At 44.3% G+C, this 26,748-nt stretch overlaps 1 long non-coding RNA gene across 21 annotated transcripts; it reads right to left on the bottom strand.

The window, feature by feature from the left end:
- Positions 1–59: 59 nt before the first annotated feature.
- Positions 60–26,695, bottom strand: LOC105079558 (uncharacterized). 21 transcript variants are annotated; one of them, XR_012499955.1, is made up of 11 exons: positions 26,292–26,641; positions 25,299–25,413; positions 23,550–23,663; positions 20,351–20,433; positions 12,617–12,709; positions 11,864–11,947; positions 11,453–11,599; positions 6,601–10,841; positions 5,788–5,909; positions 4,878–4,940; positions 60–2,011 (listed from the first exon to the last, which is right to left on the bottom strand). It is a non-coding gene; the product is annotated as an uncharacterized LOC105079558 (long non-coding RNA). The 21 variants fall into 21 exon arrangements; XR_012499967.1 differs by having other exon boundaries at positions 6,601–6,720; positions 10,204–10,319; positions 10,657–10,841; positions 11,453–12,709; XR_012499965.1 differs by having other exon boundaries at positions 6,601–6,720; positions 10,657–10,841; positions 11,453–12,709; positions 26,292–26,695.
- Positions 26,696–26,748: the final 53 nt, after the last annotated feature.

Here is a 26,748-nt window from a genome sequence, read left to right on the forward strand (position 1 = left end):
AAAAAGACTAGGTGAGAATACAGGGAAATGTGTGTGAAAACAAGCAGTACACAAAATGGTATACATGGTATAAGTTTAATCTTATTTTTTTTAATGTAAATATGCATAGATAAAAATTTCAAAGGAAATACATCAAATCGTTGATCATAATTCTAGGTAGCAGAATGGGAATGTTAGTGACTTATTACTTCCAAATGTTCTTCTGACTTTTCTATATTTTCTAAACTGCATGGATACTGAATTTATAATCAGAAAAATACAATGAGTCTTATTTTTCACAAAAGACAAAGCTGAAATTATTTCACACTCAGAGATGTAGGATTCAGTGCCACCTGGCTTACTGGTGTCCTTGGAAGAGTTATTTCCCCTCTCAGGGCTTCTATTTCCTCAACTAAAAACTGAGAGGAATTACCTTTGTCAGTGGTTTTTCTCAGAACGATTCCTACATATCTCGAAGTAAATTTATATTTTATAATGTATTTATGGTTATTGAAATGTGATTGGTTTTATATAATAAACTTCTATTCACTCAATGCTTTTTTAGTTCTAACTTAGTCCTGTTTTAGTTTTAATAAGTTTATAGGCTCTCTTGAATTTTCGATGTAAGTAATTACAGAGTCTACAAGGAGTAACATTTGGTATCTTCCTGTCCAGTCTTTATTTCCTTTTCCCTGTTTTACTGCCCTGACTAAAAATCTCCAGCACAGTGCTGAACAACAATGGTGACAGTGGGCATTTCTATCTTATTCTTGAATCCTTTAATATGTCACCATTAAACATGCAGTTTGTTGTAAATTTTTGGTAGATACTATTTATCAGAGTAAGGAAGTACTATTCTGCTTTATCATGAATGGGTGTTGAATTTTATCAAATGTGAGATTTTCCCCCCTAATGTAATTAATTACAACCATGGATTTTACTATGTTAAAACATCCATGCATTCCTGGAATAAACACACCTTGATGATGTGTTATTTTTTCAATATAGTGCTGGATTTTGGTTGGTAACATTTTATTTAGGGTTTTTATATCCGTATCTATGAATGAGATATGCCTACCATTTTCCTCTTACTCTCTCCTTATCTGGTTTTGCTAGCAAAGTTACATGAGCCTCATATAATAAATTAAGCAAATGGGTGTCTACTCACTAGAGCAACTCTTGTAAGACTAGGGTTTTTTTGTGGTTCGGATTTTCTATAGAATTCTCCTGTAAACCATCTTGGTTTGGGGCTTGGGGGTAGAAAGTGTTTACAGTGACATCCAGACCCACAACATTCAATCTGGCCTCAGACCACCTCTCCACCTACACAGCTCTTGTGGGGCCACCAGGAATCTCCTTGTCGCTGAAGCCAAAAAACACTCTTCAGATCTCCTGTCAGGCCTCCCCGCTGACCACACCCTCCTAGGGATCTCCCCGTGGCCTGTTTTGGTTTTCCTCCTTCCTCTGCAGCTCCTCCTCTCAGGCTCATGGAGACATCCTCCTCGTGCTTTACCCACTCCTTTTGTCCACGTTTGTGGCCAAGGCCAGCCTCTCTTCTCTGTCTCCCCCTCGCTGTGGACTGGCTCAGCCCCCTCCATGGATTCCAGTATTGTCTCTAAGCCCTAAGATTCCCAAATCCATACCTCCGACCCAGACCTCTCTCCTACACTCCAGACCTACAGATGCTGCATATGCTAAAGCCCATACTATGTGCCAGGTACTGTGCTGAGTCCTTTTACTCTCTGGATCAGTTCTCTATGGCCACATCATGAAATGTCCCAAACTTTAGGGGCCTGTAACAACAAATGTTTCTTATTTCACAGTTTCTGACAGTCCAGAATTCGGAAGCAGATGAGGTAAGTAGTGGATCCATCAGCCTAGTTGTCAGCTGGGGCTGCAGTCAGCTAAAGGCTTGGCTGGGGCTGGAGCATTTGCTTCCAAGTTCACTCATGTATGTAGCAGGACGCAGTAGTTCCTCTTCACCTGAGTCTCTCCTGACAACATGGTGGCTGGTGTCCCCAGAGTGAGTCAGCTAAGAGAGAAGCCATAACATCTTTTCTAACCCAGCCTTGAAAGTGACATACCCATGGTCTCTCAATCAACTCTGCTGCAGTGTGAAAGGGTACCACACAGGACCTGGATACCAGGAGCGGGGGACCTTAGGGAAGATCTTGGAGGCTGCCCGCCACACCCTCACAACTACGAGGATTACCCACATCCTCCCATGATACAGATGAGAAAACAAAGGCAAGGAGAGGTGAAGTTGGTGATCAAGGCCACAGAGCCGAGTGTGAGAAGAGAGACTGGAACTCAGCTCTGCCTCAGATTTGTCCTCCTTCACAGTGGAGTCCATCCTCCTGTGTCCACCACGTTTCCTCACCTTCAACATATGCAAACCTGAACCCTCTCGCCTCACCACCCCCAAACGTCCCAAGTCCCCAGCTCAGCTCAGCATCCTCCCATCTGTCCAGACCAGTAGCTTTGAGTCATGTCTGCTCCTCCCACCCCCTCACTTCCCAGTGCCAGATCACCCAGCCCTGCCAAATCTTCCTCCTCCGTGCAGCCTGGACCCATCGCTCCTTCCCTATCCTGTCTTCTCCACCACCATCACGACGGGCCAAGCCACCAACTTGTCCGTCCTGGACATCTGCAGTAGCCCCTCCCGGTCTCCCTCATTCTCTCTGCCCCCACACTACCCATCCGTCCTTCTCTCCAGCATGAGTCACCTTTAAGAACATAAAGCTGGTTGTGTCACCCTCCCTGCTTTGAACTCCTTCAATGGTTCCCACTGCCTTTAGGATCCAGCCCCTGACTACTCCTCCTCCGCCCCTCCTCTCTCCGGGCCCCAGCCCCTGTGACCACATTTCGGCATCCAGGACCCACTGTGCATTTTTTTCACTTCAGGGCCTCCGTCATGCTGTTCCCTTAGCTTAAAACACTCTTCCCCCAGCCCTTTGTATGCCTGTCTCCTCATCCTTCAGCATGTTGTCATCTCCTCAGAGATGCCCCTCCTGACTTTCCCTGACCGGTCCCAGCCAGGCTGATGTCCCCCAGCTGTAACCACCACAGTGCCTGTCCTTCCCTCCCGACCTCCCTGCTTCTCCACTGAACCACGAGCTCCCTGAGGGCAGAAGTTGTATCTGTCTAGCTCACAGCTGCACCCTACATCTTCATGACGTGCCTAGTACTTTGTACATTCTCAACAACTACATGCCAATTCGGTGGGTTCTCTCCACTCTCTCCCTTCCCCATGGACTCCATGCTCCAGCCACTGGGCAATGTTCAGTTCCTTAAATGAAGCATGGTCACCGCCAGGTCTCTGCATATGCTGTTCCCTCTACAGGGATGCCCTTCCCTCCTGTCCCTCTATTCATTCCACTAACTCCTGTATAGTCATCAGGAACTAGGGTTGCCAGATTTAGCAAGGGAAAGTACAAGCCACTCAGTTAAATCTGAATTTCAGATAAACAACATATAATCCTTTTAGTATGTCACAAATATTGCATTAAATACAAGCCATCCTGTATTTTATCTGGCACCCTAGCAGGAAGCAGCACCAGTTTCCCCAACTTTGGGAGACCTCCCTGGCCTCTACCCCCACCCTTTTAGGTCTGTTCACCTTCCCTCCGCATCCCTGGGCTCCCAAGTCACCCCCCCACTTGCCCCCACTGAACATAAATGCCCACTCTGTTTATGACTGTCCGTTACCAACTGGAATGTGACACAGAAGGCTGTGTCTCAGTCTTCATTCAGTGCCCCTCTTCACCTGGGACGACCGTGGCCACGGGAAATGGTCAATAAGGTTTACTAAGTGGAGAAATGAAAGAGCGCCAAAGAAAGAAAAGTAAACAAGGTGCGGAAAGGAACCAGCAAAGGAAACTCAGCCCCCAAAGCAGGGGGAACCTCTTGGATGAGTACCCACAGCGGGGAGCACCCCCTCCCACCCCACCTCACCTGTGTCACCCAGGCCTCAGGGGGCCTTAGGATTGGTGGGCCAGGAATGAAAAAAAAAAAAAAAAAAAAAGTCCGTGTCCCTTTAGGGGATTTTCTAAAACCACCTCTTGAACATTCAAATGGGAGGTCCTGCGGGGAGCAGGGCAGGAGTCTACGTCTCAGCCAAGATGGGAGAGAGGCTGTGAGGATCCCCGGGGTAGGGAGGCGCCCCCAAAGGTTCAGGGGGTTGCAGCTCCACTGCTTGGAGAGCTACTGAAGTCCAAGCAGGTCACATGGGGGCTAAACCTACATTCAGCACCCCCTGGCCATTCAATTAGCTCCCACAGCCCCTCCCAAGATGGGGGCAGTCCCAAGGGGCCCCAGGAGGAAAGGGACCCTAAAGCAACTAATTGCATGCATTATCTGGACCCACAACTTCGCTGAGCTCCTCCCGACCACCCCTCCTAGGGTATTCTGAACAGCCAAGGAAAGAGCCAGTGGAGAAGCCCACTCCACTCTGCCTCTCTTGGTGGCGGCTCCTGTCTCTCCTGTGTATTTGTCTCTCCTCTTCCTCTCGGTCCCCTTTGGTTCTCGTGCCACTTGTTTCACCAGCTGAGGTCCTCTGGACCTGGTAAAAGGCACTCCTTAGCCCTTCACTCACTGGCTGCCCTGACTAACAGATACCTTCTGAACAGTCTCCCCCCCTTGACCACTGGGGACCGGCCTCAGACCCTCTGCAACTCGCCCCAGCTTCTAGGCCACCCTCTGGCACAAGTGGCCCTTAACGCTGGCAGTTTCCAATGCCTCCCCCACTTCCAGCCATGGAGACGCTCTGGTAAATTTGAGGAGAGCATTTTTCCTTTTTATAAGGTTTCTAATTACCTATTATTTCTGATCTTCTCTTTAATCAGCTTCCAAAACCCTGCTGGGAGCAAGAGAACCAGGGGAAGGAGTGTGGTTCTCACCAGTGTTGAGAGAGAGGCCTGTGGTCATCCTTGGAAGTCGCCATCCTCCTCACCACAATGGCTCTGTAATTAGAGGGATCAGAAGAGATGGCTTCTGTCTGTAGCCCCATGAGTGCCTTAGTGTGCCACATCTGAGCAGCTCAGGGGCCTTGACAGTCCTTATATGCCGAAAGGGAATAAAACTGCCTGACCATAGCGTGGCCAGCTGGCACGCAGGAGGCAAGACAACTCCAGATTCTGAATTCTCACCCTCCCTGACAGCTCAGGGCTCTAAATGCATGTCCATAACACATTTCAGGCCTTGGTTGTCCTCCCGCCCATTCCTAATCCAAACCACTTCCTCCGCACGTTTGCTAGTTTAGCAAGAGCCTTATTCATTCGCAAAGCACAGCTCCTGCCTCTTCTGTCCTGTCCCTCCCAGAGTGAGTCTCTCCTTCCTGACACACCCAAGGCCCCTCTTTCCTGCCTGGATGCCTTCCCCTCCCTCAACATACTGAGAGGCACTCATGTACCATCCCCCCAACTCAAATGCATCACTTTTGTCAAGGAGTTCTGGGGGAATTCTGCCTGAAATACAGTTGTATTGTCTTCAGAAAGCTCCTATGTTTTACACAAGGTGCAAATAACAATACTTGTAAAGCTGCCATCATACAGATCTGTTCATGTTCAGGGGCTTCTGAAATAAAAGGTCTGATTACAAGGCAGGAACACTACTTTAAACCTATTGAAATGTCCCTCGGGTTTCATGATGATGGTGGGGGTTCAACACCTCAATGGCTAATAGTGGATCCATTGTTATTCTGGTCAAAAAAAAAAAAACAAAAACCCGGAGCATCATGTAGAGAAGTAACTATAGTAACCGTGTGAAGAGCCATGTTTGGGGATTCAGAATTCTACACGTATCACTTACTTCCAGTTACTGACGTCAGGTCCTGTGACAGAGCAGAGCCCACTGGGTGGGGCTCCGGCTTGCTCCCGCCTCTGTCACTCACCAGCAACGTGGGCCTGGACCCCCAGCCTCAGTTTCCTCAGCTGTAAAATGGAATAAGACAACTTTTCTTCAGCAGGGTTGTTGTGACAATGAAACGAAGCAATTAAAGTATGAAGAACTCTGGTAATGCAGTGCCTGGCGTGAAGTCGGCACACAATAAATTGGTAGCTCTCATTATAATAACTAATTGCTATACTGCTGATTTGAAAAGATAAATATAGAATTGAAACTCTGGCAGGCAGCGGGAGAACTGGGCTGAGAGAGGGGCACTTTTGGAGACTGATGATTTGATTGTTCCATCAAGGTCTCTTAAAATATCTATTTATTTTGGTTGCAAGTTGAATATTGTCCACGTTGATAATTGCTATGAATAATTAAGAAACAATGGCTTCTGCTGACAGTCTTACAGCACTTATGTGATTAGCTAAATACATCTTTTTCTAACCCTTTCTGTATTAAGACTCAAAAAACTTGATCCCCTAACACCATGAAACTAAGTTGGCAGAGTAATGTGATTGTACAAAATAATAAACAGGAAAGTAATAACTTTTTATTACTTGGGAAGAAATGGTGTTCCCACTTCAGCTGGTTTGTTTTTTTTTTTTTTGTGGTTGCTGTTGTTTTGGGTTTTTTTTTTTTAGTAAATTTTGTTCCTGGGATATAACATTCATCTAGAAATGTACACAAAGCATAAATGAATGGTCTGATGAATTTTTTGCAAAGCGAACATACCTTGTAACCAACATCCAGGTCAAGAAACAGAACGTCACCAGGACTCCAGAAACCCCTTCCTGCCCTCTCTGGTTGATCATTTCTTTTTTCTTTTTTCTTTTTCTTCCCCTCCTCCTCTTTCTTTCTTTGAGATACAATTTATAAACCATTAAATGTATCCATTTGAAATATACAGTTCGGTAAATTCTTCTAGATTCATACAGTGAGCAGCAATCACTACTATCCAGGTTTAGAATATCTCCATCACCCCAGAAAGTCCCCTGGTGCCTCTACAGGGTCAAACCCCATCTTCATCCTGAGCCCCCAGCAACCACTGAGGTGCTGTCTCTAGAGTTTTGCCTTTACTAAAATGTTCACACACAAGCAGGAGTAAACATACAATAGTAGTCTTTTGTGTATGACTGGCTTTTTATCATAAAATATGTAGATATCAATATAGCAAGACTGGAGTTTCCCAAATCTGGCACATGAAATAAGGTTAGGTAGTACACAGACAACTATTTTATATCTTAATTGTGTATTTTTAATAAGATACATCAAAGTAACTAGCACATCAAGCCTCCAACGTCACAAGTACTCTTGCTTGGGTCTAGAATACGCTTGAAAATGAATTAATTTAAGATTTAGGGAACCATGTTAGTTACAACAGATAGATAATGTGAAATGTTATCATGTGCACAGATGTGAAAATTGTGAGGGTGCCACAGCACATGCTGAAGTCAGCTAAATAGTGACCTAGATTAAGAAAGAGAAATCATTTCTCTGAGCCCTGAAATCCTCTGTATATCAATCAATATGCAGCCTTTTAAAAACAATATTCAGAACTTTAAGGCTGGCTATTCAGGTGTTTTACTGAATATTTCAACACTTTTTTATGTGAGTGCCTTCTATGTGCCAGATACTAGATAAATGTTCACTGACAGATGCTAATCATACTGCTTTCTGTATTTACATTATAAGTATTTTTTTACAGAACTTTGATGATTTAAATGCAGTGACACCCAAGAGTGTATGGTTATGCACTCGCAGGAAGCAGTTGCCACAAGCGTTCTGGGCTGACACAAAGAGTCAGATTTGACTCAAGGGAGGGGGAATTTAAAGAAACAGAGAAGAGAGTTGGATGGTTCTAGCAAAAGCAGAAGGGGAACAGAAAAAAGGCATATTCCAGGGTCAATGAGTTGACCCTACTGGCTAGTGCAGAGTTGAGAAATGTGAAAAGCTGGCAACAGGACTAGAAGGGCTGGTCCAAATGTTGACCACTCGTAACAACTGTGAGCTGGGACGCCATGAAAAACAGCCAGAGATGTAGTCAGAATGCCAGTCCTTTGTGGAAGATGGAGAGGATGGCTGGATGATGGATGATGGATGATTGATGGATGGATGATGTCTGGCAGGAAGGGATGGTTGCTCAGATGGATGGTCATCTGTCACATGTATATATCCCACATCCATCCCTGTGGATGGAAGTCCTACATTAAAGTTCAACATTATGTGCCGCCTTGACATCTAATAAAATTGGGAGGGCCTTCAATGGCCTAACCCCAAGTCCCCATCCCCATTATTCTGCTCCCATAAAGCCCCCTACGCATACACCACTTCTTGTTGAAGGCACCAGGCATAGGTCCTGCTTAACCCTGTGAAGTGGGACTCAGTCCCTTCCAGCCCACAGAATTATTCCAGCCAGCCAACCACATCCTTCTGCAGCAACTAAGGGTAACTCACCCTCTTTGATACTACAGATACTCCGTTCCTGAGAGCACCTCCCATGTGGCCCTGCGTGGTGCGTGGTGTTCTCCTCCCCATGGCTGTGTGTATGGGTGACCAATGAGCTTCTGTCTGTCTCATCTGTCTCGTATCAAGTGTCATGTGTTAGGTCACTCCACGGCCCTAGAGAGGGAATCCCTCCTCCCTAACAGGATGAAGAGGTGGTGATCAAGACAATCCTCTGTTTTTCTTTGCTAATGGAACCTGGATTTCATTCAGGGAGCCACCCTCCCTCTCATGACTTAGGAAATGGTCACCTCACCCCTAGCTCAGAGATAATTCCTAACTTAGTGGCCTCATTAGACTCTAGCATGAAACCCAGTTCTGCCCATGGATGCGGAAGAGTGTATCTAATGGGATGTTTCTTGGAGAGGTTTCCTGGCTCCCGGGAAGAGGACACTGGAATAAAAGGGCCCCTGTTCCACCTCTGGATATTTCTGCATCTACACGTGAGGCCTTTGCCTGCTGCTCCAGTTAACCTGTGACAATGACTGGTTATAGTCTACTCTAGAGGGGCTGAGGAAGAGCTGGGAAACCTGGGTCCTTACCAATACCAGGCAGCCTCTGAATCAACCTTCACGCCTTTGGACAATGTATTTTCTTATTATTTATGCCAGTTTGGGCCAGCATTTTCTCTTCCTTGTAACTGAATACATCCTACTGAAACATCACCTTTAAACTGTATTGGTAAACACGAATTCCTAAATCCATCCAAAGGGATGGCGTCCTTACTTGAAGAGTTTTGAGAAGGACCTTAAGTTTAATACATAAATTGACAGCACACTCTGATGGGACTGATTTAATTAATAGAGATAAGAACTAGAAACTGAGTGTATATTGTGTACACTCATAATATCCCTGAAGAAGGTTTTATTATTGCTCCTGTTTTATGGAAATTTTGTGAAGACTCAGAGAGGTATATGATGAGCCCAAGTCACATGAACAGCAAGTGTCTGAGCCAGGATTTAAAGGCCAGTTCTGACTATGTTGCCAAAACCCTGCAGGGCATCCCGTCCTCAGTGAGTCTGGCTGGGAGTTAGGAAGCCCAAATGAAGAAGAGTTGAGGGAGTCTCAGCAGAGGAAGGAAGGAAGGAAGGAAGGAAGGAAGGAAGGAAGGAAGGAAGGAAGGAAGGAAGGAAGGAAGGAAGGGAGGAAGGGAGGAAGGGAGGGAGGGAGGAAGGAAAGCAGAATAGAAAGGTTTTTCTTATTTTTTAGAGAAGACAATGCCGCCAGCAACCTTCCACCTTTTTCTGCCACTTCTGAACCAGACACAGAAGTATTTCAAAATGCAAAATTGCTTGTGAGATGTACAATCAGTCAACAAGTATTTATTGAGCTCGTAACATGAGCCCAACAGCTAGAGTAACTGCTGGGTGTTGTTTTATTGTCCCACTGAGAGAAGGGCCAGACTATAGAACAAACTTCATAAAAACAGAATTTTTAAATGTCACTCTAGGCTCACAAAACTGGCATTGTTTTTAAGCACTTAAGATGCAGTCGAGCACTGCCTCCAAATAAGGATCTGGACTCTAGTGTCAGGAAGACAGAGATTCAAACCCCACCTCTCCCACTACTTGCTATGTGACTACTTTGGCAAGATTCTTATCTCCCTGCACCTCAGTTTTCTGATCTGTAGAATGGAAATAAGAATGGTACTTAATTCAAAGGGCAACTGTGCTAATTAAATCAGATAATGCTAGGTTCAGAATGTACCCAATAGATGTTAAAGAATATTACTTTTTAAGAAAATCATTTTATTATTTCTTTTAAAGAAGGTAGAGGCCTATAATCTCCCATGTAGAAACAGAGCTGGAGTGAAAGGGTGAACTGGCTACCCACCTGGATGATGCCAGAGTGGTAATCCACACTGTTGCCTCTTCCTGTGTTTTCCTTTCTCCCTTCCTCTCACTCAGGAAGGGAGCTGATTCTGGGAATACTGTCTGGGGTCTGGAAGCCTGTGGAAGGTGGTACAACCTCAGAAAGATTCCTGGGGCCCCATAATGGCAGGAAAGCAGCAGCAGACCCTGGAGCCAGTGGAGCCACACGGGCAGGGCTAACAGATCCTTCAACCAACCATGTGACTGATGACCAGAGCCAGAATCCTCCCCCCTCCTCCCCTTGGCCTTGCCTAACCCCCCAGGACTGAGTGACACTCGGTATGTGTGTGTTGCCGAGGAGAGGGGTGTATGTGCCCAGTAAAGACTGCACTTTGGGGTTTTACACCAGCTTGGCAGGGCAGAGGCCTGCACTCAGAGCAGAGTTTTGGGAAAGAAAGCTTCGTTTCTTGCCTACCTGAGTTGTGGGCTGAGATTCGTACCAGCCATGGCAAGAACTCAAGAGTTGCTTGTTCTCAGAAGACTAGGGTGGATCCAAGGTCCAAAGATTCCAGCAAGGAGTAGCAAAGAAGGTAAACCACAGGTCTACCCCCTAGGGGAGAGCATGCTGGTGGCAAAGGTCCAGAGGCCTTTCATCTGGGCCTGGGCACAAACAAGGAAGCAAACGAGGGAGGGGAGGGACAAATAAGCACACCTGGCAGAAAGCCGCCTGTATTCACCCCATTCACACCCCATTCTTATTAAATCCAGAGATTTGGGTTTGCAGCTAGGGTTTAGCAATTAAAACTATGTTGCGACACCTCTCCTGTTCAAAGTGGAGAAGGCATGAGGTCTGTGAATTTGCAGATGTGGCAGCACGGCCTTCTGTGCAAACATCTGACTCACTCTGCCCCTCAAGGAGGGAGGAAGCCAGCTCAGGTTTCACTATTAGCCCCCAAAGCCCGCTGTGTATGGCATTTCTCTCCCAGAAGCAAACTGAACTACCAAATCTCTTTAAATCAGTGCTGACAGCCTAAACCCAAGTTTATGAAGCTTCAGGCCACAGAGGAGGCCCTCTGCTCCAGGGTTGCACCATGAGGGGTGAGCAGCTCTGATTTAAATGAACCGGAGCCTAGGTTTCGCTGTTTTCATTGCTGTGACATTTACATTCTGAGAGCCTGGGGAAATGGATCTTTGAGACACAGAACATTAACCTTTGCTATAGCAAAGTCTTGGCTGTCTTCAAACGCCTCACAAAAGATGGTACTCCTTACCTCCATTCTAGCCTCTAGTCTGCTGGAAAGGTCACAACGTGGGAGGAGTTCTGACAGCAATGAAATCTCAGGAAATCACAGGGCTTAACGGGGACTGCAGCAACCATCCAAGTCCACTCCGGCATTTCATGCATGAGTAAACTCAGGCTAAAGAGAGATTAGCGAACTTTTGCAAAGTCACCCTGCCAGAAGGTCGATGAACTGTGACTGACTGACTCTACTCATTTACCGTAAGAAACATCTGTTGGTTACTATTGGGAGACCTCTGTGGTTGTGTGGGTCACAGGGCCCTTTCATAGGGCCCTAACTTACCCTATGGAAGTCAGAGAGGCCCCATACCCCTCTCCCCAGTTCCTAGAAGCAGGGATGTAACCTAGCCACATCCAACAGGACAATCCCATCCAGCCTTACCTTAACATCCAACCGTCCATGGCCGCCATGTTGGTTCTGCCCCAGGACTCCGACAAGAGCCACAAGTCCCACTGATACATTTACCTAGTGACCAGTTTGCTCAATGAGCAATCTGTGTAATAAACGGTTTCCCTAAAATTCAGGCAAATACTCTTTTGAGTATTTTTGCATTCATTTGGCTGCTGTCATCTTTTTTATTTTTTTTTTGGCCACCTTTTTGGTATTTTTACACATTTAAAAAATTAGTTTCTGCTTGCTACATTTTGTATTTCTGATTAAGTATTTATGAAATGAGTCACCTTTTACAAACAATGAAACTGTTCTTTATTGTCGTGGGAGTCTTTTGATAATATATGAACCTTTGAACACACTCTAAGGGACTTTTTTTACAAGTCTGTATGAAGACTCTTTCTTCAAAGCTGTATGTTTACAGCAAGAGACCCTTACTGAATTTGATATTCAAGATATTAAATTCAGAATAATCCTCAAAGTGTTAGGCACAAAATGGAGTGCACCTGGGCCAGCAATTGATCTGACTTTAGCAACAGAATGAGACCAGCACAGTCCTAACAATTAACGGTAACTAATGGCTGACTACAATGGATGAGAATATACTAGACCAGGTGTGTAATACTGGGTTCATATTCCATTCAAGTCCATACACAAGTATTGAGTTTAACTATAATAATAAACCAGCTACTATTTCTCAAGGACCAACTACACGCCAGAGGCCAGGTTGAGCACTGCACTTACATTTCCTCTTTTAGTTGTGTTCCCTGGGGGCAGGGCCTCCTCTCTGTTACGACTGCGTCCTCAGCTGGTCCATAGTAGGCGCCCTATAGCTACCTGCAGAATAAGCCAAAGGCCCTGTTAGCAGAGAATGTGTTATCTGCCACCTCAACTGGACAGGTGAGGAAATGCAGACTTAGGAGTTGCTACCCATCCGAGGACCTTGGCAAGGGCCGCATGCCCCTGGAGCCTGCATTGCCATGGTAGGGGAAGGGTGCCTTCACACCGGTACTCCAACAACTAAAGCCTGGAGGGTGCGGGTCAGAGTGCACACACACATTCAAAACTGTTTTAAGCTGTTTAGCCCTGAGGGTCTGGGGGCAGAGTGTGTAAGTACAGAGGTCCCTGGGAGGAGATGGTTCTGAAATGACTCTCTTTTAAGGGCTCTAAATGACTATTATTGGAGGTAGAACATTCCAGCATGAGCCTAGCTTCACAGGGAGTTTGGGACAGAATATAAGCAGGGGTCAGAGGTCAGAGGTCCACCCAGGTGACCTGTGTAATGTGTTGTAGCTTTCCAACAGAGGGTTAGAAAGGGGAGGGAAGATTCATTCTGAAAACCTGGGATGATAAACATGGGACCTCGTGGGCCAGCAAAGAGATTAGTCCTGACTTCTCTCCTTTTCTTCCTCTAACGTATATTAAATTTGTTTTCTCTAGAAATTAAAAGCATCTCAGATTCTCATGTGCTGTTGGCCTAGTGCCGTTGTGCTAACAGTAGTCAATAGCATTTCATATGAAAAGAAAACTGTAGCTGGGAATGAAAAATGGTACAGCACTCTGGAAAATAATTTGGCAGTTTCTAAAAAACTCAGCATACATTTTCCCTACAATCCAGCATCGCAATCCTGGGCATTTATCCCAGCAAAATGAAAACTTATGTTCACACAAAAACCTGTATGTGATTGTTCACAGTAGCTTTATCTGCAATAGCCTCAAACTGGAAACCACCAAAATGTCCTACAATAGGTGAATGATTACACTAAACTGTGGTGCATCCAGACCATGGAATAATACTAAACAATAAAAAGGAACAAGCTACTGATACAAGCGACAATTTAGATGGATTTCAAGGGCTTTATGCTAATTGGAAAAAAACCCCCAATCCCATGCAGTATTATTACATATATATAATAGTCTCAAAATGAAAAAAATTTTTTATAAAGACAAAATTGTAGAGATGGAGGACTGATTAGTGGTTGCCAGGGGTAGGGATGGTACAGGGAAGGGTGGGTGTGACTATAACTGGGAAGCACAAGGGAGAACTTTGTGGTGATGGAGCAGCTGTGCATCTTGACTACAGTGGTAGATACTCAGGTCTACACTGGTGATAGCACAGCACACACCCCCCGCGCCCACGTCCGCTTCCTGGCTTTGGTGATGGACTGTAGTTCTCTGAGCTGCAATCACTGGGGGAAATGAGATGAACAGTACAAGGACCTCTCTGTACTGTCTTTGCAACTTCCTGTGAATGTATAATTATTTTAAAATAGAAAGTTTGAAAACAGAAAAAAAGGAAAATCATGGCTGAAAGCATCACCTGATTTTTCAAATTTAACCATTCTGAAGAAATCCTAGTAAAGGAGAAAGATGGATATGTCTCTCGTATACAGAAAGCTTCTTTATTCTTTTTATAGCTTTGTGATATTCCATTTCATGGCTGTACCATATATGTTTTTTAATATAGATCCTGAATGTTTAGGTTATTTCCTTTTTTTGCTATTGTAATTAGTTATTATAAATCATCTTATATATAAATCATCTCACCTATTGCTTTTATGACTAGGTTTGCAGTACAAATAACCTTTGAGTGGGAAAATTGGTTCTCTTGGGGGGGGGGAGGTAATTAGGTTCATTTATTTATTTTAAATAGAGGTACTGGGGATTGAACCCAGGACCTTATCATGCTAATAAGCACATGTCTGCCCCTGAGCTGTACCCTCCCCTCAACTAGTTTTCTGGGCAGCTATGCTATATTTCTACATTATGCTGTATTTCAAGCAAAAAACATTTTTGTCAAAGAGCCTCATTTTTGAAAATAGGTGTTTACAGACAACATTCTTAATGGCAAAAAAAATTTTAGTCTACTTCAAGTTACCACACATTCTCAACATTAATAAAAGAACATTTCTATTTGACTAATTTAAGCTAGTCATTTATCTATTGGTGTTGATTTAAATATGTTTTTAAAGTTATACACTCACTATTATAACGCGGTTCATTTTTACCCAGATCCGGAGATAACGTGGTGAAATCTTGTCTCCCTAAATTACATAACAACTGCACATAGAATAAGAGCGGTGTTACCAATTCAGAGATATCTTCCAACCCCAGTGTTATAAAGGGGTTTTAATGTATTAAACAAAATGGCTTTCTCTTGGTCAAAAAAAAAAATTGTTTTTTAATCTAGTCAAGCAATCAACACCAAAATGTTTGGGATCCTATGAAGTGTCTCTTGCGTCCAGAAACGGGGAGTTTTATTCATCCTCTAAAAGTTCACCGTACAGCGTGTGGGTGAAGCTTTCCGAGCAACCTTTCCCTCTTTTAGCCTTTGTTGCTGCAAAGCCAAAATGTAAGCTCTGAGTCTGAGTTTTGCTTCCCACAAAAAATGTGGCTAAGGCCAGAGAACAGAAGTATTTATACTTTTGAAGGCCCCACCTCTCGTGAGTCACGTGGCAGCGGCCCTGACGGGGCCGTTCCTGCACCTCCTGCGGCTCGCCGCCGCCAGTCAGGTGGAGAGGGCGCCCTCTAGGGGTGAGACTGGGGAACAAATAGTCACCAGCCCAGGGGACAGGGACTGTGGGAATTCACCTGGATGGCCTTTCCTAGGCTGCTACGCTTCTGAAGCTTCCAGAAACTAAATTCCATCAATGCGGTGCCAGAAGTAACCTGATGCGCCGCTGTCTGTGCGTGCGAATGCCTGGATACACACTCATAAAATCCAAGTATCTTGGAAAGAGAAGCAGGAAACTAGTACAGATGCTTGCCTCCTGGGAGGGGAATGTCATGAGAGACATGGGGATAAAAGGGAAATCCTTTCCCTCCCCCCAAGTTTTTTATGAAAAACTTCCAGACATACAGAAAAGTGGAAAGAATAATGCCATGAATTCCCACATACTCACCACTGAGTCCACAACCGTTAACCATTTGTCATATCTGCTTTACCTCTATATTAATGTGCCTGAATTATCTGATTAGAGACTCACAGCAAAATCTCTTATGTCCTTTGAATTTTGCAGAGTGCACCATTTATCCAAATAAATAAATGTATTAATAATACTAACCACCTCTCAGAGGACTTGTGAGGGAAGTAATCACAGTAAGAGATGTGAATGCCTGGCACAGTGCCAGGCACAGGGTATCTGCTCAACAAATGCTAACTAAGGTCGTTCTCACATTTTTCGTCCATGGCTTTTAGATCCCACAGTCAACTCAACGCCTTTGATTTCACCAGAGGTTGGCAGCTCAGACAGGACAGGGATGTTTATGGGGCAGCAAACGGGGCTTCAGAAATCTCAGTGACTCCAAATCAGCCAGGAACCAAGGGGCCCCCAGTGCGCCTGGCATCTGGGTCTTTTCCCAGTTCAGTCCTCTTCTCATTTTTCCAAATCTCTCTCAGCTCCCCAAAGGCTCCTGGCAGGTTCAGAGCAGGAGGGATCATCACCCTGTAGGAAAGTGGCAAGGTCTGCAGACCATCCTGTTAGACGCAGGCCAGTGAGCAGGGAGGAGGCCTAGGGCGGCCGTGATACTAAACCGTCGGGGCTGCTCGGAGAAAACCGCCTCATGCCGACAAACATCCACCTTTTCTCACGGACTGTCTTGTAATAAGTTTCACTATTTTCTGATATCAAAAAATGTAAGCTAAATATAAAATACAATTCAGTATGTGGTCGGTAGCTCACAGTGGAAAAAAATATGACAATGAATATATGTATGTTCATGTATAACTGAAAAATTGTGCTCTACACTGGAATTTGACACATTGTAAAATGACTATAACTCAATAAAAAATAGTTAAAAATATATATATAATTCAATATGTGGTAAAAGCCAAATAGAGATGCTAACTAGGTCCCTAAATACATATATATAACATAAATAATTCACATTATACACATATGCAATAAAACATGCATGTATTAATATAATATATACACTATATATTAACATGCAATATATGTTATCAGACAACATAAATATAAAATACCATTCAGTATGTGGTAAAAACCAAGTAGTTAGAGATTCCATGCTAACTAGGCATCTCTTTTTCTCTACACACGCACGCAACATATATAACATAAATTACATATTATATACCTTACATATGCACATTATATTACAAACATTATTTATTTAGAGGCCGAGTTAGCATCTCTGACTACTTGGGTTTCACCACATACTGAATTTCACCTGGTCAGACTAACCTTTTCCCCACTAGGGGAAACTGGCTGTAGAAAAACCAGCTGAGTCACTACTGGCTCTGTTAGCCACAGCCAAATACCTCTCTGGGGACTCAGGCCTTCCTGAGGCTTCCACAAGCCCAGACACTTCCTCCAGTCCTTGTGGAGGGAGAACTGGGGGAGTCACCTGCTCCTCAGCAGCCCTGTTTTTTGCTGTCCTGGCTCCAGTGCTGCCGTGCTGGACACCAGTGAGACTAGGTCCCTTAAAGCCACCTGTTTCTCCACTGTCAAAAGGCAGCTCCTTGGCACGACCTCACTCAAGTGTGACTGTCCTAGAGAAGAAGAGGATGCTTCCAGAGGGTCACAATGGACCTGGATGTCTCAGGTCTGGGTGCCAGTTCACAGCCACTTGCTGTGGAGAAACCCCAACAAGAACAATGGTTGGCATTTATTGAGCATTTACTATATACCAGATACTGTGCAAAATACCTTATTGCATTTGTTTTTTATCATCTCACCCTTCCTCCAAGGTCGGCACTTGTCCCTGGCTTGAGCCTTGCCCTTTTGGTGGGTTCCTCTTAGAAGACCTTAATTCATTTTTTAAAAATTAACATTTATATGACACTTACTCTGTGGAAGACACTGTTCTAAGCAGCTTTACAAACATTAACTCATGCCTGTTCCTGCCAGTGGACCTTTAATCTTGATTTCAAAGTAGAAATGCGTACACATGAACTATATTGGCAAGAGTGGGGGGAAGAAGGCACTTTCAGACATTGCTTGTGGGAAGACAAATTTGGAAATCAATATGACAATACTGAACATAACTTAAAAAACACATAGTTACTTTGAACTTGAAATTCTTCCTCTAGAAATTATTCACAGATGCATTTACATGAGTGTGCAAAGACATATGGACGAGGCATTCCATTGTACCGTGTTTATAATAAAAGACCAGAAGATTAGGGCACAGTGTCAAAGGGCATCAGTTAAATAAATTATGATGTAGCCACACTCTGAATACTATACGGCTGTGAAGATGAATGAGGGACATCTACTTGCTCTGGTATGCAAAGCCCTCTGAGATGTGTCTCTAACGAAAAAACAAAGCACAGGGCAAATGTGTGTCCTAAAAACTAACATTTAAGCCAAAACACAGGGTGATGATTCCAGGAAGAACAGAGTAAACACACTCTGCCCTATCTGTTACACTGACTGCAACTACAGATCCTCTCAGAATGCATGGAGCAGTGACTAAGGATGCTGACAAGCAAATGGTAGTGGGTGAATCAGGGAATGAGACCAGAACCCGAAGGTCCACCTAACTGTGAGAAGTTCAGGATTCTTCCTTCAGTATTGCCCAGCCTGGACTCAAAGGCATCTGCTCAAAACTCAGCAGTGTTCATCAGGTACAGACAGAAAGAGCTCCAAGAGAAATCGTCTCTTTCTGATCTGAGGTGTGTGAGGGGTGTGGATGGGAAGGATGGGGGTTGCGGAGTGGGAATAACCCCTTTGGGGTTTTGTTTTACTTTTTCTTTTTTTCTGCCCCAGGCTGCAGGCAATACCTCGGTGCGGGTGGCCGCAGTGCGTTGCCAGACACTTAAAACTCTGAGGGAGGGGAAATGTGTCTCCAACCAGAAGAGCTGCAGTTGCCAGAGCATGGGGAGAACACCACTGCTTTGTTTCTCTCCCTGTCCTCCCTCGGCCCCACACGCTGACGCGGCGGTGAGACGTGCACAACAGAGCAGGGAAACTAAACCGCACCATTAGGGGCTGCACTGTGTCCCCCTCAAATTCACACAGTGAAGTCCTAACCCCTAGAGTCTCAGAAGGTGACTGGATTTGGAGATGGCCTTCAAAGAGGTAATTAAGGCAAAACGAAGTCATTCAGGTATGGACTCAGCCGAGTCCAGTATGACTGGTGTCATTATAAGAAAAGGGGACTAGGACCCAGGCACAGAGGAAAGACCATGTGAGGACACAGCAAGAGGGCAAGGAGAGCGGCTTCAGAGGAAACCAACCTGCCAGGAAACTGGGCCTCCAGAACAGGGCGAAAACACGTTTCTGCTGTTTAGGTCACCCGGTCTGTGGTATTCTGTTATGGCAGCCCTAGCAAACTAAATTCACTTCTCTCTCTGGTGGGGGGACTGGGAAGGGAGGGTCTAGGGCATCAAAAATACTGAGGAGGTCATAGAGATGAGGCCGGATCAAGGGAGACATCCCAGAAAGCTGTGCATGGACTCCTGGGCTCAGCCTGGGGCTTACACGTACAGATCTGACCCGAAACAGCACACCACAAGCTTTGCCAACTGAGCCACAAGGTAGCACACTGCCCAGGTCCCTGACTGACCACTGGGTGGCACACACATGGGACTGATCCAAGTGGCACTGCAAATGCTTTCAAAACTGAGCTGACTGTGGAACCATAGCCCACAGCAGGCAGGCTGAAACTTGCAGCCCGAACACCTTCTGGATTACCTGCAAAATGTAAAGTATCAACACTCGCTGGCCAGACTGACAAAGTAATAAAGAGAGAAGACATAAGATGCTAATTTCAGGAATGAAAAGGGGATATTATGACAGACCTCACAGACTTTAAAAGTGAATTCTGGAAACAAACCGACATATCAACTTAGCAACTTGGATGAAATGGATCTATTCCTTAAAAAATAAAAATAACTGAGATTCACTCAAGAGTGAATAGATAACCTGTAATCCTATATTCATTAAAGGTATAGAATTTGTAGTTAAAAGCTCCATAAAAAAGAAATCTCTGGATGGTTTCAGATACAAATTCTACCAAACATTTAAAGAAAAAATAAAACCAATTCTACACAATATCTTTCAGAAAACAGAAGAGGAGGGAACACTGCCCAACTCATTTTGAGGCCAAGATCACCCTGATACCAAACCAGACAAGACAAGACAACTACAGACCAATTATCTTTCATAAACAAGGACATAAATTTCCTCAACAAAATATTGACAAATCAAATCCAGCAACATATATGTCTGTGTACATGTATGTGAGTGTACATATATCTCACCATAACCAAGCGGAATGTATACCAGCAATGCAACATTGGTTCAACATTTGAAAATCAATCAACGTAACTCAAACTTTTAACACACTAAAGAAGAAAAATCAAATGATGATATAAACTGATGCAGAAAAAGCATTTGACAAAATTCAATGGCCATTCATGACAAAAAGAGCTCAGCAAAATAGAAACAGAGGGAACTCCCTTAGCCTGAATGAGGATCTCTACAAAAAAATTAAAACAAACATCACACTTACTGGTAAAAGATTGAATGCTTTTCCTCTAAGATAGGAAACAAGGCAAAGATGTCCATTCTCACCACTCCTGTTCAGCATAGGTACTAGAAGACCAGCAAAAAGGCAAGAAAAAAAAAAAAAAGAAGACACAAATATTAGAAACAAAGAAGTAAAACTGTCTCCTTCACAGACAACATAATTGTCCAAAGAGACAATCTCATGGAACCTACCAAAAAAAAAAAAGCTTCTAGAAAAAATAAATGAGTTTAGCCAAGGATGCAGAACATAATGTCAAAACTGGAAAATCAACTGTTCCTAAATACTAGCAGTAAACAACTAGAAACTGAAATTTTAAAAAATAACATTTACAATAGCCTTAAAAGGACAGAAATATTTAGGCATGAATGTAGTAAAATATGTGCAAGATCTGTGTGCTTAAAACTACAAAAGACTGATGAAAGAAATCAAAGAAGTCTGAAGTGATGGAGAGACATGCTGTGCTTAGAGGTTGGAAGACTCAGTAAAATACCAGTTCTTTCCAAAACATTCTATAGATTCGAAACTATTCTATCAAGATTTTTTTTTGTAGCTGCAGACAAGTTGATTGTAAAACAACTTTGGGGAAAAAAAAAAGAGTAATGTTGGAGGACTCACATTACTTGATTTTAAAAATTACTATACAGCTACAGTAATTAAAACAGTGTAATACTGAAAAGGGGATAAAACACAGAGATCAGAACAGAATAGAAAGTCCAAAACCAGAAACCACTCAAATCAACCAACTGATTTTTGCACAGAGGTGTGAAGGCAATTCAATGGAGAAAAGATGGTCTTTTTACCAAATAGTATCTAAATAACTGGACATCCATATGTAAAAAAACTCTGGACCTAAACCTCACAGCTTATACAAAAATTAACTTAAAATGGACCATAGAGCTAAATGTAGAACTATGAAACTCTAGAAGAAAACATCAGATAAAAGCTTTGCAACCTGGTGTTAGGCACAGTTCTCAGCTATGACACCAAAACATGATCCATAAAAGAAAATTTTGATAAACCAAACTGTACACTTAAAATGGTTAAAATGGTAACTTTTATGTTATACATCTTTTATCACAATATAAAACAGTCTAGTTAGAGTATGAGCAAAAGTCTTGAGCAGACACTTCACCAAAGATGGGTGGCAAGTAAGCACATGGAAAAGTGTTCAGTGTCATTAAACATTAGAGAAATGCAAATTAAAGTAATGAGTGACAGCAATACACATCTATTAGAATGGCAAAAATAAAAATTGTTGATAGTAAGTATGAGGTACTGACAGGGATCCCAGAGCAGCTGGACATCTCATACACTGCTGGAGGTAACCTAAAATGGTAGAGCCACTCTGGAAAAAGTCTGACAACTTCTTAAAAGTTAAACATAACATACAATCATATGGCTGGGTACCTAAAGAAATGAAAATTTACATTCACACAAAAACCTGTAAACCAATGTTCACAGCAGCTTTACTGGAAATAGCTAAAATAAGATAAAACCTAAACGTCCTTGTATGGATGAATGGATAACCGGATACTGCCATCTAGCTATTCAGCAATAAAAGAGAATGAAATGTTGATACATGCAGCTACTTGAATGCATCTCAAGGGCATTGGGCTGAGTGACAACAATCAATCTCAAAGGTGATTCCATGTAAAAAAGATTCTTGAAATAACAAATTATAGTGATTGAGAAGAGATCAGTGGTTACCAGAAGTTAGGGGCGGGGGAAGGTGTGACTGTGAGGTAACAGGAGGGAGTTTCTTTGCGGTGACGGAACAATTCTGTATTCTGACTGTGCTGGTGGTTACATGAATCCATACATGTGACAAAATTCTGTAGTACTATACACATGCTAAAGAACGCATATACAAACTGATGAAAGCTGAATAAAATGTCTACCTGAGTTAAAAGCATTGTACCAGTGTCAATTCTGGGTTTCGACAATGTGCTGTGGTTACAGATGATCTTACCATCAGACAAAGCTGTACGCAAGTACACAAAAACTCTCCGTACACTCTTTTATGTTTTTGCATTTCTTGTGAGTCTTAAGGTCTCTCCAAAGAAAAAGTTCTAAGAAAAAAAGGAGTAAACTATTGATACTTAACAACATGGGTGAATCAATCTCAGTAACATTTTGCTGAGCTAAAGAAGCCAGACACAACAGTACACAGTGTATAACTCCACTTATTTCAGGTTCTAAAACTGGCAAACTGAAATATGATGATGGAAATCAGACACGGGGTTGCCTGTGAGGTGCTGTGTGGGGAGCTACATAGGAGGAGACATGAAGGAACATTCCGGGGTGGTGGAAATGTGTATTTGATACGTGTTTAAGTTACACCTAAAAAGGTGGAGTGAAAAGTCTTCCTGAGTAAACCTTGCCTGCAATGACCAAAGAGAAAACAAAGTTTGGCAAACCTAAAGAAGTGGAAAATTTTGGATAAAGGACTTTTGCCGACTGACAACCCAAAGTGACTTGAGGATAAATGTTCCTGGAACTTTGGAAAGATTTAATTCTGAGGAAGAAGTGGCCTAGTTGGCCAACTTACACTTTCCAATCCCCTTCTGTAAAATCTAGTGAGCGTGTGAATGTGGATTGGCTTTGAAAAGATTATAGATTTAAAAGTCAGCACTTTTATCTTTTGTACCTTTTACTCTGAAACATAAAACTATGCCTAGCTTTTCCAAACTGGCCATTTATAGCGTCTGAAAGGAAAGCGCATTACTGATGAATATACCTAATGTGCCTGCAATGTCCACAGCTATTATTTCAAAAGGAAGTTCTCATCTGAGGCCGGCTGAGGCCTGTGGAGTCTCCACTGCCTTCCTGACTGAACTGGCCAGACTAGCTGCACAGACTCGGAGTTCCTGGCTTTTTTGGATCTCTGTGTAAATATGGCGCAAGAACACTGTCCTCTGTCTGGACCACAGTCCAGATTCTGGCTTCCCTTCGGGTCACTGTTCCTTTAGCCTGATGTCTCCTTTTGCTCTGTAATTTTAATCTTGAACTCTTTCAGTGCTGGATGGTGGGAGACATGGGAGATCCGGCTCACATTTTCATTCTAAGTAGAACCCAGGAATCCCTGAGGGGATTCTCAAATTCAGGGGTTTCCCAGGGACACTGTGGCTGCCTGGGAAATGCTGGGGTTTCCTGCCAAGGTCTTGCCAAGAACGTCACTCACCATCACCATCTGGCTCTACAAGGATTGAGTCATTAGCCACTGCAGTCCATCCACACACGCTGAAAGGAGTTCATGATGGAGATCAGGAATGAGGCACTCTATGCTCTGAGAAAACTGGCAGAACAGGCCTTCTGATAGTTAGATATTTTTGAGACAAGAGGGAAGGGGACAGGGCACAACTTTTAAAAGAATTACACAGCAATGGAAGATTTGACTCCCAGTAGGACTTGAGGCCCAAGATGGGAGAGATCTAACTTCCAGTAGACCTTGAGCTTCATTATATGCTCACTGTAACATGTTAGCATACTAAATGGCACCCCCACAGGTGCCATGACAGTTCGGAGGCTACCCATAAAAGGTCAAAAAGTGGGTGGTGGCCAAATTCCTGGGACTCCCAGCCCCTTCCCCAAAGTAGATGGAATAATCCACCCACTTATTAGTACATGAAATAACCGAGCCCATAAAAACTAAACACCCCCAGGGCTCAGTGGTAGAGTGCATGCTTAACGTGCATGGGTTCAAAACTCAGTAGCTCCTCTACAAACAAACAAACAATTACTTCTCCCCCCAACAAAAACAAAACAAAAACAAAACCCCCCAAAAAACTAACTACCCTCGCACCTTGTGGCCACTCTCACTTTCCTAGAGGACCCCATGCTGAGGTCACTGCCTCTCACCTCTTGCGATAGCCCACACTCTGCCTATGGAACATGTATCTACTTTTATTTTAAACACCCTCACCCCTCGCAGCCTCTCTTGCCTTCTGAGACCTCCTGCACTCTGACTATGGAGTATCTCCCTGAATAAACCTGAGACAGGAGGGAAGGGGGCAGGGCACAGCCATTGAAGAAATGACAGCACTTAACAACGAAATGGCTGAAGATTCAGCTCCCAGTAGGCCTTGAGGCTCAAATTGGCGGGAGATTTGACTTCTAGGAGACCTTGAGCTTCATTATATGCTCGTTGTAATATTAACATGGTAAATGGCACTCCCACAGGTGCTATGACAGCTCCAAGGCTAATCATAAAAGGTCAAAGGGTGGGCAGTGGCCAAATTCCTGGGAATTTCAGCCCCTTCCCCAGGGTACTTGGAATGGCCCTCCCACTTGTTAGCATATGAAACCACTGAGACCAACACCACGACTCTTGGCGGCCTCTCTTCTTCCCTCATCTTTGGAGACGGCCCACACTCTGTCTATGGAACGTGTACCTACTTCTACTTTAATCCGAGCACCCAACCCCAACACCTCGTGGCCTTTCTCTTGCCTTCTGAAAGAGCCTACACTCTGTGCAGTATGTATCTCTCTAAATAAACCTACCTTTACTCAACTATGGCTCACTCTTGAATTCTTTCCTACAGGAAACCAAGGACCCACACTTGGTGGGGCACGTCCGAGGCTCTACCAAGACCTGGGACACGGCCCTCCTTACGTCCCACATCCGTTTGTTTATCCACTTTCACTCAACTATGGCTCACTCTTGAAGCCAAGGACTCACTTGATGGGGCGTGTCCCAGGGACTCACCTGGGACCTGGGACATGGCCATCCTCTTGTGCCCCGTTTCCCTGCAACATCTTCAGGAGAAAAGCTTACGAAACCAATTTCTTGCATCTTACCATGCTTAGAAAAGGACTAAAATCATTAACTAAAATATCTGTGCCTTGTGACTAGCAGTAACCTTCTACCAAGAAGGGTGCTTGATTGCATACTCTTTCCCAAAATTACAGATGTGCTAACATCCCCACTTACCTCTTCCAAGCAGTTCCTCAGAGCTATCTGAGAGGCAGTCTTCTGTGAAAACTCACAGCTCTTACATTGTGCACATTTATTTCGTCCACAGACTTAAGGGACTATACCATGGTGCCTGGTGAGAGAGACATGGAAGGTGTTGACTCCATATCTTAGAGACCATCTTTCCATTTTACAGATGAGCAAGCAGAGGCCCAGTGATCAAAGGCTATCTTTATGCAGCTGCGCCCAAATTTGTACCTCTAGTGCCACTTAGTCCGTAGCTCCAGGCTACTATATCCAACCTAAGTGTGACCCAGTCATCTAAATAGTTTATTCAGAGTGAATTCTTAGCTCCCACCCGCTCCAGGCGCCTCCCCTCCCCCATCCATCCAACAACAACAAAACCCCCCAAATGTTCCTCAACTCTTCTCCTTTCCTCACAGCAATCCTACTGATTTCAGTCCTAAACAGATCTCAAATGGCGAAGCTGCCCTCTAGTCCAACTCTCTCTGCCAGACTCCCTACCGTCTCCCTGCTTCCACCCTCATTCCCGTTCCTCTCATTCTCAACCGGCATCTAGACTCATTTCTGTGACCTAGTCACTCCACTGAGGCACTGGCTTCCCAGAGCCATTAGATTAAACCCAAGTAGCCTGCAGCCCTCAGAAGAATTTTTGGAATGTCCTGCAGATGAATGAGGACTGAGGGAGCCCCCAAAGGTTCCGCCTGACTCCTCCCCCAGGACCCACCCGCAGCGGCCGAAATGAGACTGAAAAGAGGAAGCTTCCAGAGGCTTCCCTAGTCAGGTGTTCGGCCCTATAAAGCCCTCTCTAAATGCAAGTTACTGTAACTTCCTCCCAGGTGGGACCCCACCTTACACTTTGGGAAGCAATAGGAAAAGATTACCCTTTAGAGTCAGACAGTCCTAAATTCAAATCCCGGCTCAGTTAAGCAATCCCTGCTTCTCTATACCCATCTGCGAAATGGAGCTAATAGTAATAACACTAATTACCTGAGAGGGTTTTTGTGAGAATTAAATGGGCCATAAAGCACTTAACACAATGCCTGGCACACAGGAAAACTCTGGTTCACATTCCGAGACCGTGCTGTCCAGGGAAGAGGAGGCTTGCTGTAAGATTTAAATTCCCAGTCGCTATACTGTGTACAAGCGCTACTTGGTGCCCAAAAGACTTCAGTGTCTGCAAAAGCCTGGCCTAATTCTTAAGGTCTTTCCAGCCTGGAGTCACGCTGAGTCTGAGTTTTGGTCCCAACAGCAGGGACGTGTTACCGGCGTGCACCGGTGTGAACCTGGCGCGCCAGCAGCTACCGGCTCTCAAAGTTGATACCAATCCGCCGCAGGCGGAGCGGCAGGACCACCCATGCGCCATCTCGGCCCCGCTCCTCGAACCATGACGCACGGGGAGGCGGGGCACGCAGGCAACGCGCCCTGCCATTGGCCCGCGGAGACA

This window comes from Camelus bactrianus, chromosome 17, assembly GCF_048773025.1.
Source record: "Camelus bactrianus isolate YW-2024 breed Bactrian camel chromosome 17, ASM4877302v1, whole genome shotgun sequence".
In the NCBI taxonomy this organism is placed as follows: Eukaryota; Metazoa; Chordata; class Mammalia; order Artiodactyla; family Camelidae; genus Camelus; species Camelus bactrianus.